Source organism: Hemitrygon akajei, chromosome 10, assembly GCF_048418815.1.
Source record: "Hemitrygon akajei chromosome 10, sHemAka1.3, whole genome shotgun sequence".
Classification (NCBI taxonomy): Eukaryota; Metazoa; Chordata; class Chondrichthyes; order Myliobatiformes; family Dasyatidae; genus Hemitrygon; species Hemitrygon akajei.
Window position 1 is genome coordinate 22218115 of NC_133133.1, and position 14431 is coordinate 22232545.

Consider the following 14431-nt stretch of genomic DNA (forward strand, 5'->3'; position numbering starts at 1 on the left):
TCGACGTTTCAGTCCTGACAAAGGGTCTCGACCCGAAACATCGAGGGTGCTTCTCCCTATAGGTGCTGCCTGGCCTGCTGTGTTCCACCAGCATTTTGTGGGTGTTGCTTGAATTTCCAGCATCTGCAGACTTACTCGTGTTCAGAGATATACATAGGGTGGACAGAATCTCTCTATAAGGGTAGAGATGTCAAGTACTAGAGAAAAGATACTTAATGTAAGAGGAAGAAAGTTTAAAGGAGGTGTATTGGGCAAGGTTGAGGGAGGGTGTCTGGAATGGGCTGTTGTGGGGAGTGGAGAAGGCAAATACAATATTGGCATTTAAGAGAGAGTTAAAATAATACATGAATATGGAGAGAATGGATGGATACAGATCATGAACAGGCAGAAGAGAATGCATTTAGTTCAGTAAAGTGTTTGGCACAGGCATTAGGGGCTGAAGCTCTATACCGTTGTATGTTCTGTGTTCTAAATGGCTATTTGGACGGAGCAGCAGAACATCAAATTATTCTCCATTCAAAGCCCATGTTTTGTAATGTCAATGAGAGACGAAAAGTGAAGAAAACCAACAGGCGGTGATGGAAAAGGTTTGAGCGGCAGAACGGAACTTTACACCACAGTACAGGCCTTCTGCAAGTCTCATTAACCAACATGGTGAGCAAGGTATCTGACTGAGCTTGACATTTTAATTCAGCTTTTTAGTTCAAATGCTTTAAACATTTTTTACTGACTTACAACAGAGTATCTTTCTCTTTCTCTACGAACCCACTCAAAGAAGAGCACGAAAGTGAATCGAGAACTCATCAGATGTTGCTCATCATATGGGTTCTTCATTAAAAGTAGCTCAAACATAAATAGCACTTTCCACTCTTTTATGTTCCTTATCTAAAAGAAAGTATAAGCGACAAGACTTCCACAGAACATAGACTCTGCAATGAGTCCACAGACTTACCCTTTTGGACCAGTTGTTTAAAGACCAAGCAGGCAGCTGCACTGTAGCTTCAACTTGAGTGCTGGTCGGGTCTCTCTGCCTGTCGGATGGTTTGACTTTAAGGTTTCCCCAGTATCTTTGCAGTGCACGATGTTCACTTAAAGGTCTGTGACTTGCTCAGGCCCTCTAGTGGTGAGAACCATCAGTGGCTGTGATCAGCAAACACCTCCTTGTTGCAAGATCAGTAAAAGGAAGAATCTATGAGGAAGTCAAGCCCTTTTCTAAATGCCATGAAGAATCTAGAGCAGGGGTTCCCAACCTGGGGTCCACAGATGCCTTGGTTAGTGGTAGGGGTCCATGGCATGAAAAAGTTGGGAACCCCCTGCAGATGTTGCTTGTTATGTAATTCAAAATGGTAAAACATGGGAGGTGATTTCATTGAATGATTGAGACATACAGCATTAGAACAGGCCCTTTGTGCTGAACAAATTGAGCTAATGGTGCCCTCACACACTAATTCCTTCTGCATAACATTCCATTTCCCTCAGTTATCTTCAAATTCATATGCCTGTTAAAGACCCTCCATTGTATCTGCCTCCAACACCACCCCTAGCACCCACCACCCTCTGTGTAAAAATCTTGCCCTGCGCATCTCCTTTGAACTTTACCCCACTTACCTTAGATGCACGCCCTTTGTAACATACATTTTGACTCTTGGAAAAAGATACTCGCTCTCTACCTGTGCCTCTCATAAGCTGATAAACTATTTTCAAGCCTCCTCTCAGTTTCTGCTGCTCCACCCAAAACAATTCTAGTTTGCCTAACCTCTCTCTATAGCACATGACTTCTAGTCTGGGCAACATCCTGGTAAACCCTTTCTGAACTCTTTCCAAAGGTTTTATACTTCCTGTAATGCAACAACCAGAAATGAAACCAGTACTCCAGATGCAACCTACCAGAGTTTTATAACGTAGCCGCATAACTTCTTGACCGTTGAACTCGATGACTCGACTAATAAAGACACGCATACATTACACTGTCATTGCCATTCTATTACCTTGTGTGGCCACTTTCAGGGAGCCATGGACTTGAACCCACTCCTTGCTGGTTCAAATGCTGGTCCAGATGTGCAAGTGGACCTGATTGTGCAGCCCATTGTCGGCGAGTCCGCTGAAGACTCGGAGCTGTTCACGGTTGGAGGACAGTCTGTGTGGCTGGCTGGATGGGTGAGAGGAAGAAAGGGGCTTGTTTGGCTGTTATTGTCTTTGTTCCTTGTTGAGTTCTGTATTGTTCTGCTGAGCACTGTGGGCATGCTACGTAGCACTGGAGTATGTGGAAACTCGTCCGGGCTGCCTCAGGTTGTGCTGGTTGTTAACGAAAATGACACATTTCACTGTATGTTTTGATCTGCACCTGACAAATAAATCTCAATCTGAATCTGATTTATTTATCTTCTTTGGCAATGGGTTCTAACTTGCAACCACATTCTTGGTGAATAAAATTAGCCTGCTTAACTTGGCATTGGTGAAACACAGCAATGCCTTACTGACAGCAAACAAAACTATTAACTACAATATTAATCACGCTTTTTCTGGAAAACGATCACTGCAGTCAATAGCCTGTAACTTCTCTTTTGGAGTTGCACTTTTGAACTGCCTGTATGACACAGCATTTTTGCAGTGTCAACTGAAGTCTCAAAGATGCAGGGCAGTTGCAGTGAGGCATGTAGGGGCTGAATAGACACAGCAGGGCCTAGGGCCGAGAGCAGGGAATGAGCCAATATTTGACCATTGCTGGAGCAGACACAAAGGCAATTGATGTGGCAGAACTGAGCCAAGGAAAGGCAGAGTTGAGGCAGCAGGGCCCAGGCCCAAGAGCAAGGAATGACCCATTGTTCAGCCACTTTAAGCACGGAGGCAGACTGAAGAAGATAGTGTGTCAGGGCTGCAGGAGTCGGATGGGCCAGTGTTCAGCTTGCTGCCTCGTGAGGTTTATTTGGCCCTGCACTGAAATGAGGCTGGGGCCTAAAACTCACGGGCTCCTGGATTAGCTGATGTGATGACCAGTTTCATGGCTGTGAACTCACTTTTGTGATCTTCAGTTCTGAAAGTTATTTGCTTACTTTCATTGTTTGCCTAATAAGGGTTTTTCTCTACACATTGGGGCAAACAATGAAAGTAAGCAAATAACATTGGGTTTCTTTGTTCTGTGGCTGCCTGTATGGAGACAAATCTGAAGATTGTATATAGCATACATACTTTGAACTTTATAGTTTTAAATAAAATTGGGTAATCCAATTTAAATTTCCACAATGGCAGCTGGGAAATTTAAATAATCTGGAATCTGAAAAAAATGGTAATCAAGAATAATAGTGATGAAAACAGACAGTTGATGAAAAACCCATTTGTTGCAGCAACAGGGGATGAAATCAGCTAATCCTTCCCAACAATGACAAGGTTTGCCATTATCTGAGCCCACATACCAGGCTCAGTAATACCCCCCAGAAATGACCCACCCAGCAAGATTATTACTGATGAGATTTGTATGTGAAGACTATATCCTAAAATATTAATGTAAAATAAAGAATTCTTTAGGGACTAACAGGGAAGGTGCAAGGCTGATGTTTTCCTTGTCGTGATATCCAGAACCAGAGGTCGACTACACTGTTTTTCACATTTAGCGATTTTCTATCCACAGACCCTTTTATTGATATGTTTCTGACTTCTTGACTTACAATCAGTGGCCACTTCATTGGGTGCAGGAGTGAAACCTGGTGCTATATTCTGGCTGCAGTAGCTCATCCACTCCAAGGTTCAATGCTCCTCTCCACACCACTGCTTTTCAAAGTTCAAAAGTAATGCGAGGTTATTTCTGTTACTGCCGTCTTCCTGTCATCTCGGGCTAGTCTGTCCATTCTCCTCTCTCATTAACTAGGTGTTTTTACTCACAGGACTAACAGTCACGAGATGGCTTTTCTTGTCTCTCTGCCCATTCTCTGTAAATTTTAGAGACTGTTGCGCTTGAAAATCCCAGGAAATCAGCTGTTTCTGAGATACTCAATCTACCCCCTTTGCTGCAACAATCATGCCACAGTCAAAGTCACTTAGATCACATTTCTTCATCCTTTGTCGGAACAACTGAACCTCATGACCATGCCTGCATGCTTTTATGCACTGAGTCGCTGCGTATGATTGGCTGATTAAATATTTGCATTAGATGGGCCGGTGTACCTAATAAAGGGACCCTTTTTGAATTCCTTGTATACTTCACGTCCTTTGATATTCTGCTTACTTTCCCCCTCAAAGTAACAGCAAACCAGAAACTGCATATGGAGGAAAAGTCCGATGATATGGGTTTGAGGAAACTGGGACTCCATCTAGTGTTATGAGGATTGAAAAGGATGATACAAAGCAGAATGGAGTATAGACTGAGAAGAGATTTTGAGGAGGCATTGAATCAACGGGAAGAAACAATGTGTATTGGTTTCAGCAAGGAAAAGGAGATTAAAGGACATATAAGGACGAAGATACCAATGTGTAGAAAGAGCCTGAAATTCACTGCCTTGAGAAGGCCAAAAAGAAATACTTATAAAATCTAAAGAAGTGTCAGGATTTGCATATGAAATTATTATCTACACAAGTACAGATGGAAGTCTGATCAGTGGGAATGATCAAAACGGCTCCATTACTACGCTGCAAGGACTTTGTGATCACAATGACATGCTTCTCTGCTGGCATTTGAGGCACAGAAAGATAAGGACGTGGGTGTTGTTTCATTCATCCATAACCTGTCCTGGTCCAGCTATGTTGAGTCTATGGCCAGGAAGGCCCACCACTTTTTCGGAAGGCTAAGGAAATTCAGCATGTCCCTGTTGACCCTCTCTAATTTTTACAGATGCAACATAGCGAGCTTCCTATTCAAATGCTTCTCATTTGTAATGGTAACTGCCCTACTCAAGAAATTGCTGAGAGTTGTGGACACAGCTCAAGTCAGTTGTGAAAACCAGTCTCCCCTTATGGGCTTTGTCCATATTTTGTAATTCCTTGGAAAAGCAATCAGTATAATCAAAAGATCCCTCCTCACCCTTGACATTCTCTCTTTCCCCCTTCCATTGGGCAGAAGATATAAATGCTTGAAAATATGCATCAGTGGGCTCAATGACAGCTTCCATCCACAGTTCAAAGACTCTCAATGCAGGGATTCCCAACCTGGGGTCCACAGACCCCTTGCTTAATGGTATTGGTCCATGGTATAAAAAGGGTTGGGAACCTCTGCTTTAATTGAACTCCTGTACATCAAAGAGAACTTTTGAAAGGCCTAGATAGATTGATGTGGAGAGGATGTTTTCAGTAGTGCAAGTCTACAAGAGTAGTGAGGTCTAGGACCAGAGGGCACAGACTCAAAATACAAGGACATCCCATTGGAACAGTGATGAGACGGAATTTCCTCAGCCAGGAGGCGGTAGATCTGTGGAGCTCATTGCCACATGTGTTGTGAAAACTAAGTCATTAGCTATATTTAAAGCAGAGGTTTATAGGTTTGTGATTCGTAAGGGTATCGAAGATGATGAGGAATGGCAGGAGAATGGGGTGGAGGGGGGAAATAAAATCAGCCACGATCAAATGGTGGAGCAGTGGAACAGACTCGATGGGCCGAACGACCAGCTTTTCCTCCTATGACTTACGCTCTTATAATCTATCACTTGACCTCACAATCTATCTTGCTCTGAAAGTTGCACCTTATTGTCTACCTGCATTGCACTTTCTCTGTAACTGTAATGGTAACTCTATGTTCTGCATTCTGTTATCGTTTTTCCCTTGTACTACCTTAATGCGCTTATGTTTTGAATTTTTCTGAATAGATGGCTTGCAAAACTATCTCGGTACGTATGACAATTATAAACAAGTTCCAATACCAAATCCAGTTTCAAAAGATGAGAGAGCCAGGTTTTGACAAGGATCTCATGCTTTCATGGTTTATATTTCCAGTGCCAGAGAAGATGATACAAGTAATACAGCGTCTGTGGAGGGAAACAAATTTCGCTCTTCAGCTCCATGGACTTTCACCAAGCAGAGAAATGTTGTGATAAACTCAGTTTCATGAGAGGGGGAAAAATACATAAGGGAAGGTTTGTGATATGGTCAGAATCAGAACTAGATTTACTACCTCTCTCTAATATGACATGACATTTGCTTTACTGCAGCAGCAAAGACATAAAATTAGTATAAGTGACAATATATATAAATAGTGCAAACAAAAAGGAATAAAGAGGTAACGTTCATGAGTTTATGGACCATTCAGAAACTTAAAGGTGGAAAGGAAGAAGCTATTCCTGAATTGTCGAGTGTGAGCCTCCAGGCTCCAGTACCTCCTCCGTGATGGAAGCACAGAGAAAAGGATAAAAGTGCGGTGATAACAGGGTCAGAAAATGAACAAAAAAAGTAAAAGTGTTGTAAATGTGAGATGCCAGTACTGAGTCCAGAAACTATATCCAGTTGAAAGAGGGGGTGCATCTTCCTAACTTTATTCTGTTGAGCTTTATTGGAACAGTGTAGGAAACTGAAGAGAGAGAGGTCAGAGCAGAGTCGCTCAGAGATTATATTAGATCAAAACATATAGTGAAATGCATCATTTCCATTAACGACCTACACAGTCTGAGGATGTACTGGGGGCAGCCCACAAAAGTCGCCACACATTCCAGAGCCAACGTAGCATGCTGATTATGGTCAGCAGAGCAGCCCTACAAGATGGTAGATGGATTGCCATGCAGAGTGCAACACCAGCGGACTGAGTTCAATTCCCACCACTGTCTTTAAGGGGTTCATACATTCTATCCATGACAGTGCATGTTTCCTTGGGGTGCTCCGGTTTCCTCCCACATCCCAAAGATGTACAGATTAATTTATTACATGTATAATTGGGTGGCACAGACTCTTTGGGCTGGAAAAGCCTCACCCCATGCTATATTTCTATATTAAAAATGATATGAATCCTATTCTTAATTTTTTTAAGTTAAGAGGTACAATTCAGTGCAGTTAGAGACACAGAGTAATGCAGAACAGGGACAAGCCCTTCGATCCAACTTGTTCGTACTGACCAAGGTTCCAATCTAAGCTAGTCCCAAATCCCTCTAAACCTCTCTTATCCAGGTATCTGTCCACTACAATCACTACTACTACTACTACTATGTCGACTCAGGCCTAGGGGGCCGGCGTCAGGCACGATGACGGACTGTCCACTCCTCACCTGTCCAAGTACCTTTTAAATGTTGTCATTATACATGCCTCAGTCATGTTCATTAGAAACTTGTCCCATGTATGTCCCATGTTCTACATGAGGAAATCTCTTTTAATTTGTTTCCCTCTTGCCTTAAATCTATAAGCTCTGGATTTCATTCCTTTTTTCTATGCAGTCACCCTATCTATGCCCTCTCATGATTTTTACACACCTCCGTAAAGTCACTGTTCATTCTCCAACCTTCCAAGGAATGAAGTCCTAGCCTGCCCAGCCACTTCTCAGAACTCAAGACTTTGCATAAATCTACTGAGGCCCTTGCATCCTGACAAAGTTTTCTACTCCTTGAGTCCTTACAACTTTCTTGTTAATGTATTCTTACAATGCCTATAAAAAGTATTCACCCCCTTGAAAGGCTTCATGTTTTACAACATTGAATCACAGTGGATTTCGTTTGGCTTTTTTGACACTGATCAACAGACAAAGACTTGCTCATGTCAAGGTAAAAAACAGATTTCTACAAAGTGATCTAAATTAATCACAAATATAAAACACAGAATTATTGATTGCATGAATAGTCATCACCCTCTTTTATATGACACACTAAATCAGCAGTGGTGCAGCCAATCCATTTTAGAAGTCACATAATTAGCTAAATTGTTGGGACCGCTTCTCTTTATGCTGTATATCTATGATCTAGATGATGGAAAAGATGACTCTGATGCCAAGTTTGCAGATAATAGGCAGATTGGTGGAGGAGCAGATAGTGTGAAGGAAACAGGTAGGGTGCAGAAGGATTTAGGTTAGGAAAATTGGCAAGAAAGTGGCAAATGAAGCATAATGTTGGAGAATGCATGGCCATGCACTTTGGTAGAAGGAATAAATGTTCAGACTATTTTTAAATGGGGAGAAAATCCAAAAATCTGAGATGCAAAGGGACTTAGGAGTCCTTGCGCAGAACATCCTAAAGGTTAACTTGCAAGTTGTGTCAGTGGCGAGGAAGGCAAATGCAATGTTAGCATTGATTTCAAGAGTTTCTAGAATACAAGAGCAAGGATGTGATGCTGAGGCTTTGTAAGGCACCAGTGAGGCCTCACCTTGAGTACTGGGAACAGTTCTGGGCTCTTCCTCTAAGAATATGAGGAATGTTTGATAGCTTTGGGTCTGTACTTGCTGGATTTCAAAAGGATGGGAGGCGGGCGGATCTTATTGAAACCTTTCAAATATTGAAAAATCTGGACAAAGTAGCTGTGGACAGGTTGTTTCGCATGGTGGGTGAGTCTAGACAAGAGGGCACATCCTTAGGATAGAGGGTCGTCCATTTAAACAGAGATGTGGAGAAATTTCTTTAGCCAGAGGGTGGAGAATTTATGGAATTTGTTACACAGGCAGCTGTGGAGGCAAGACCTTTGGGTGTATTTAAGGCAGACATGATAGATTCTTGATTGGGCATAGCATCAAAGGTTATGGGGAAAGGGCTGGGAAGTAGGGCTGAGGAGGGAAGAGAGGATCAGCAATGATTGAATGGCGGAGCAGACTCAATTGGCCAATAGCCTAATTCTGCTCCTATACCTTATACTCTAATACTGTTAGGTCTAAATGGAGATCACCATGTGCAGTCAAGATGTTTCAATTGATTGTAGCAAAAATACACCTGTATCTGGAAGGTCCTACTGCTGGTGAGTCAATATCCTGGCAAAAACTACACTATGAAGACAAAAGAACATTCCAAGCAACTCCATGAAACGTTTATTGAAAAGCACAAGTCAGAGGATGGATACAAGAACATTTCCAAGTCACTGAATATCCCTTGGAGCACAGTTAAGTCAATCATCAAGAACTGAAAAGAATAAGGTGCAACTGTAAATCTGTCTAGAGCAGGTCATCCTCAAGAATTGAGTGACAGTGCAAGAAGGGGAATAGTGTGGGACGCCACCAAGAGACCTATGACAATTCTGGAGGAGTTACAAGCTTCAGTGGCTGAGAAGGGAGAGGATGCGCATACATTGACTGTTGCCCAGATGCTTCACCTGTCGCAGCTTTAGTGGAGAGTGGCAAAGAGAAAGCCATTGTTGAAAAAAACTCACATGAAATCTCAGCTAGACTTTGCCAGAAGGCATGTGGGAGACTCTGAAGTCAACTGGAAGACGGTTCTACGGTCTGATAAAACCAAAATTAGGTATTTTGGCCATCAGACTAAGCACTATGTTTGGCATAAGCTGAACACTGCACATCATCAAATGCGCACCATCCCTACTGTAAAGTGTGGTGGTGGCTGCATCATGCTGTGGGGATGCTTCACTGCAGCAGGCCCTGGAAGGCTTGTGAAGGTAGAAGGTAAAATGAATGCAGCAAAATACAGGGAAATCCTGGAGGAAAACCTGATGCAATCTGCAAGAGAACTGCGACTTGGGAGACGATCTGTTTTCCAGCAAGCATAAAGCCAAAGCTATACAGGAAAGGCTTATAAACAACAAACTTAATGTCCTGGAGTGACCAAATCAGAGCCCAGACCTCAATCCAATTGAGAATTTGTGGCTGGACTTGGAAAAGGCTGTTCACTCACAATCGCCATGCAATCTGACAGAACTTGAACAGCTTTGTAAAGAAGTAATGGGAAAAATTGCAATGTGCAGGTGTGCAAAGCTGATAGAGACCTATCCACACAGAATCAAGGCTGTAATTGCTGCCAAAGATGCATCTGCTAAATACTGACTTGAAAGGGGTGAATACTTATGCAATCAATTATCTGTATTTTATATTTACAACTAACTTAGATCACTTTGTAGAGATCTGTTTTCACTTTGACACGAAAGAGTCGTTTTCTGTTGATCAGTGTCAAAAAATAGTCAAATTAAATCCACTGCAATTCAATGTTGTAAAACAATAAAACATGAAAACTTTCAAGGGGGGTAATACTTTTTACAGGCACTATATAAATTCATTGAAAGAGTAATTGTCAGCTAGAGTGAATACTCTATAAATGATCGTGATACTATATATTTAATGCTTTTGGCTATGAAATTACAAGGCGATATTAGAAGGTCAGAGTGAAATATGAATCGAAAATTCCTCTGCTTGCTGGGTTACCCTTGCTTCACATGGACAGACACATGGTGCTTTAATCGTAAATACGCGTGTATCACTAAGGCAAGAAGAGGAAGATTCTCTTATCAAGCTATTAACTCATTGAAAATAGTCTATACAATCATGAACTGACACGCATGGACTTAGGGTAAAAACCAAAAAAAGAAGTCACAAAGATGCCCTAAGAGGATTAAGAAACATTGTTAATTACTGATAAAGAACACACCATCTGTTCCTTGCCAGCTAATGCTGGCAACTTGAAGACATATGGAACAAATACTTAGATAGAAGGAATATATCATTCTCGATCTAAAACCTGGCTTGTCCACCCAAACTTAATGAAAATATCTACAACTCAATCAGTAATGAAAGAAAATAACTTCTCCAAATGCATACAAAATATATTTAAGTCATTTGGAGGATAAATAAAGACATAAAGAAATAGAAGCTGGAGAAGGCCATATGGTCAATCAAGCCATCTCTCCATTCATTAATACCATGCCCGATCTTTCACCTCAAATACATGTATCCTACCCAACATCCAGACTGAAATGTCCTGCCCGAATATGACCATAGGACCATAAGACATAGGAGCAGAATTAGGCCTATCAACCCATCGAGTCTGCTCCACCTTTCCATCATGGCTGATTTATTATCCCTCATTCTCATTCTCCTGCCTTCTCCACAAAACCTTTGACACCCGGACTAATCAAAAAACTATCAGTCTCTGCTTTAAATATACCCAGTGACTTGCCCTCCACAGTCATCTGTGACAATGAATTCTACAGATTCGCCACTATTTGGCTAAAGAAATTCCTCCTAATCTCTGGTCTAAGGGTTATGTCCCTCTGTTCTGAGGCTGTGTCCTCTAGTCCTAGACTCACCTTCTATTGGAACCATTGGCTCCATGTGTAATCTGTTTAGGCCTTTTAATATTTGCTAGGTTTCAATGAAATCCCCACTTATTTTTCTAAACAGCAGTGAGCACAGGCCAGAGCCATTAAACACTCCTCATATGTGAATCCTTTCATTCCTGGAAACATTCTCGAGAACCTCCTCTGGATCCTCTCCAATGCCAGCACATCTACTCTTAGATATGGGGCCCAAAACTGCTCACAATTCTTCAAGTGTGGTTTGACCAATACCTTGTAAAGCCTCATTATTACATCCTTTCTTTTAATATTCTAGTACTCTTGAAATAAATGCTAACATTGTATTTGCCTTCCTTACCACAAACTCAAGCTATAAATTAACTTTTAGAGAGATGAGAACTGCATGAGAACTCCCAAATTCATTTGTACTTCTGATTTCTGAATTTTCTCCCCATTTAGAAAACAGTCCCTGCCTTTATTCCTTCTACAAAGGTGCATGACCATACACTTCCCCGCACTATATTCCATCGGGCACTTATTGCCGATTCGCCTAATCTATCTAATCCTTCTGCAGACCCCCTGCTTCCTCAACACTACCTGCCCATCCACCTGTCTTCATATCATCCACAAACGTGGTCACAAAGCTGTCAATGCCATTATCCAAATCATTGACATGTCACATGAAAAGAAGCAGTCCTAACACTGATCCCTGCATAAACAATAAATCATGCAAACAATAGAAGCAAGCATCAACATTCTGAACCAAAACCAACATTCAGATCTGAATCTGAGAGCAACCTGGAGTAGGCCCATGCCTTGGTATCAGTCAATCATATTAGTGTCATGGAGCACAGCAGCTAGGGGCCGTCTTCATAGACTCAGTACGAGAGGAGTGAACATCGTGGAAGAACAAGCAAAATCAGCTCTCGCCTCAGATCCCGGTGCCCTGTCTTTCCAGTATATCATTTAAATTGTCCTATCAGCATTTCATACCTTACAGTAGTACCTGAGTATCGCTGCCACAAAAGGCTCTAAGCCCAAATTTTGCCGTCCAGCCCAAGCCACTCTCGATTTCTCCTAATCACTTCGGCACCAAGAGTGATCCAAACCTTGCACCCGGGCCAGTAGTACAGGCATAGAAACTCCCCTGTCTCGGCTTCTCCTCTCCAAATGCCTCACTCCATCTGGGTCAATTTTGCAATGTACCGGCATGGTTCATCCATCGAATTCACTTTGCCTTCCTTCACCTCCTCATTTTTTTTGTGGTGATAATTTACCACAATTTACTTCATAAAATCTGTGATGCTTCACGAGTTCCTACTGTGAAATGGAAAGCAGCTCATTGTAAATGGAGGGCCAAATGTCAGGGTGGCGAGGTGGAGAGATGTTATGGATGTGATGGGAGGTGAGGACCTCAGTACAATAGCTACCACTACAGAGGTAGGGCTGAGAAAACTTGTAAATCTGAAGATAGGTAAGTCTCCTGGTCCTGATGGAGTGCATCCCAGGATACTAAAAGAAATGACAGAAGATAAGTAGAGGCTTTAGTGATGATTTACCAAAATGCTCTCAACTCTGGGCAAGTCCCGGTGGACTGGAAGATGACAAATGTCATGCCACTGTTCAAAAAAGGATGTAGGCAAAAGGCAAGTAATTATAGGCCAGTTAGTTTAATATCTGTAGTTGGAAAAATGCTTGAAGCTATCATCAAAGAAGAAATAGTGAGGCATCTGGAAAGAAATGGATCCATCAGGGAGATACAGCATGGATTCAACAAAGGCAGGACCAACTTTCTTTGAAGATATAATGAGCGCAGTGAATAGAGGGGAACAGATGAACATTATTTACTTGGATTTCCAGAAGGCATTTGATAAGGTGCCACATAAAAGACTTATTCATAAAATAAGGATGCATAGAGTTGGGGATGATGTATTAGCATGGGTAGAGGATTTGTTAACTAATAGAAAACAAAGAGTTGAGATACATTGGTGTTAATTTGGTTGGCAATCAGTGGTGAGTGGTGTGCCACAGGGGTCGGTGCTGGGCCTGCAACTGTTCGTGATATACATTAACGATCTTGAAGTGGGGACCACGTGTAGTGTATTTAGGTTTGCTGGTGATAATAAATTGAGTGGAAAAGCAAACTGTGCAGAAGATGCGGAGAGTCTGCAGGGAGATATAGATAGGTTAAGCGAGTGGGCAAGGTCTGGCAGATGGAGTACAATGTTGGTAAATGCGAGGTCATCCACTTTGGAAGGAAAAGTGGAAGAGCAGATTATTAGTTAAATGGTAAAAAAATTGCAGCACGCTGCTGTGCAGAGGGACTTGGGAGTGCTTGTGCATGAATCACAAAAGATTGGATTGCAGGTGCAGCAGGCTATCAAGAAGGCAAAAGGAATGTTGATCTTCATGCTAGATGGATAGAATTTAAGAACAGGGAGGTTATGCTGCAACTGTACAGAGTATTGGTGAGGCTACACCTGGAGTACTGTGTGCATTTCTGGTCTCCTTAGAACATAGAACATAGAAAACCTACAGCACAATACAGGCCCTTTGGCCCACAAAGCTGTGCCGAACATGTCCTTACCTTAGAAATTACCTGGGATTACCCATAGCCCTCTATTTTTCTGAGCTCCGTCTACCCGTCCAGAAGTCTCTTAAAAGACCCTATCATATCTGCCTCCACCACCGTTGCTGGAGCCCATTCCACGCACTCTATGCGTAAAAAAACTTACCCCGATATCTCCTCTGTACCTACTTCCAAGCACCTTAAAACTGTGCCCGCTCATGCTAGCCATTTCAGACCTCGGGAAAAGCCTCTATATCCACACAGTCAATGCCTCTCATCACCTTGTACACCTCTATCAGGTCACTTCTCATCCTCTGACACTCCAAGGAGAAAAGGCTGAGTTCACTCAACCTATTCTCATAAGGCATGCTCCCCAATCCAGGCAACATCCTTGTGAATCTCCTCTGCACCCTTTCTATGGTTTCCACATCCTTCCTATAGTGAGGCAACCAGAACTGAGCCCAAGTTGGGTTTGACCAGGGTCCTATATAGCTGCAACATTACCTCTTGGCTCCTAAATTCAATCCCACAATTGATACTTCAGGAAGAATATACTGGCTTTGGAGGCGTTGCAGAGGAGGTCACCAGATTGATTCCAGAGATGAGGGGGTTAAACTATGAGGACAGATTGAGTCGTCTGGGACTGTACTCACTGGAATTCAGAAGAATGAGAGATCTTATAGAAACATATAAAATGACGAAAGGGATTGATATGATAGAGGCAGGTAAGTTGTTTCC

The 14431-nt window shown here is 42.3% G+C and overlaps 1 protein-coding gene across 2 annotated transcripts in view; it reads right to left on the reverse strand.

Annotated features, from left to right (window-relative positions):
• LOC140734215 (phosphatidylinositol 3,4,5-trisphosphate 5-phosphatase 2-like) overlaps positions 1-14431 on the reverse strand; it is a 209514-nt gene that overhangs the window by 167701 nt on the left and 27382 nt on the right. Inside the window, exon 1 of one of the 2 annotated variants that reach the window (XM_073057894.1) lies at positions 953-1054. The exons of the other annotated variant lie outside the window; for it this stretch is intronic. The gene's annotated coding sequence lies outside the window, so the exon portion shown is untranslated. Of the gene's footprint in view, positions 1-952; positions 1055-14431 lie in introns of those variants that run through there. 2 annotated transcript variants of the gene reach the window in all.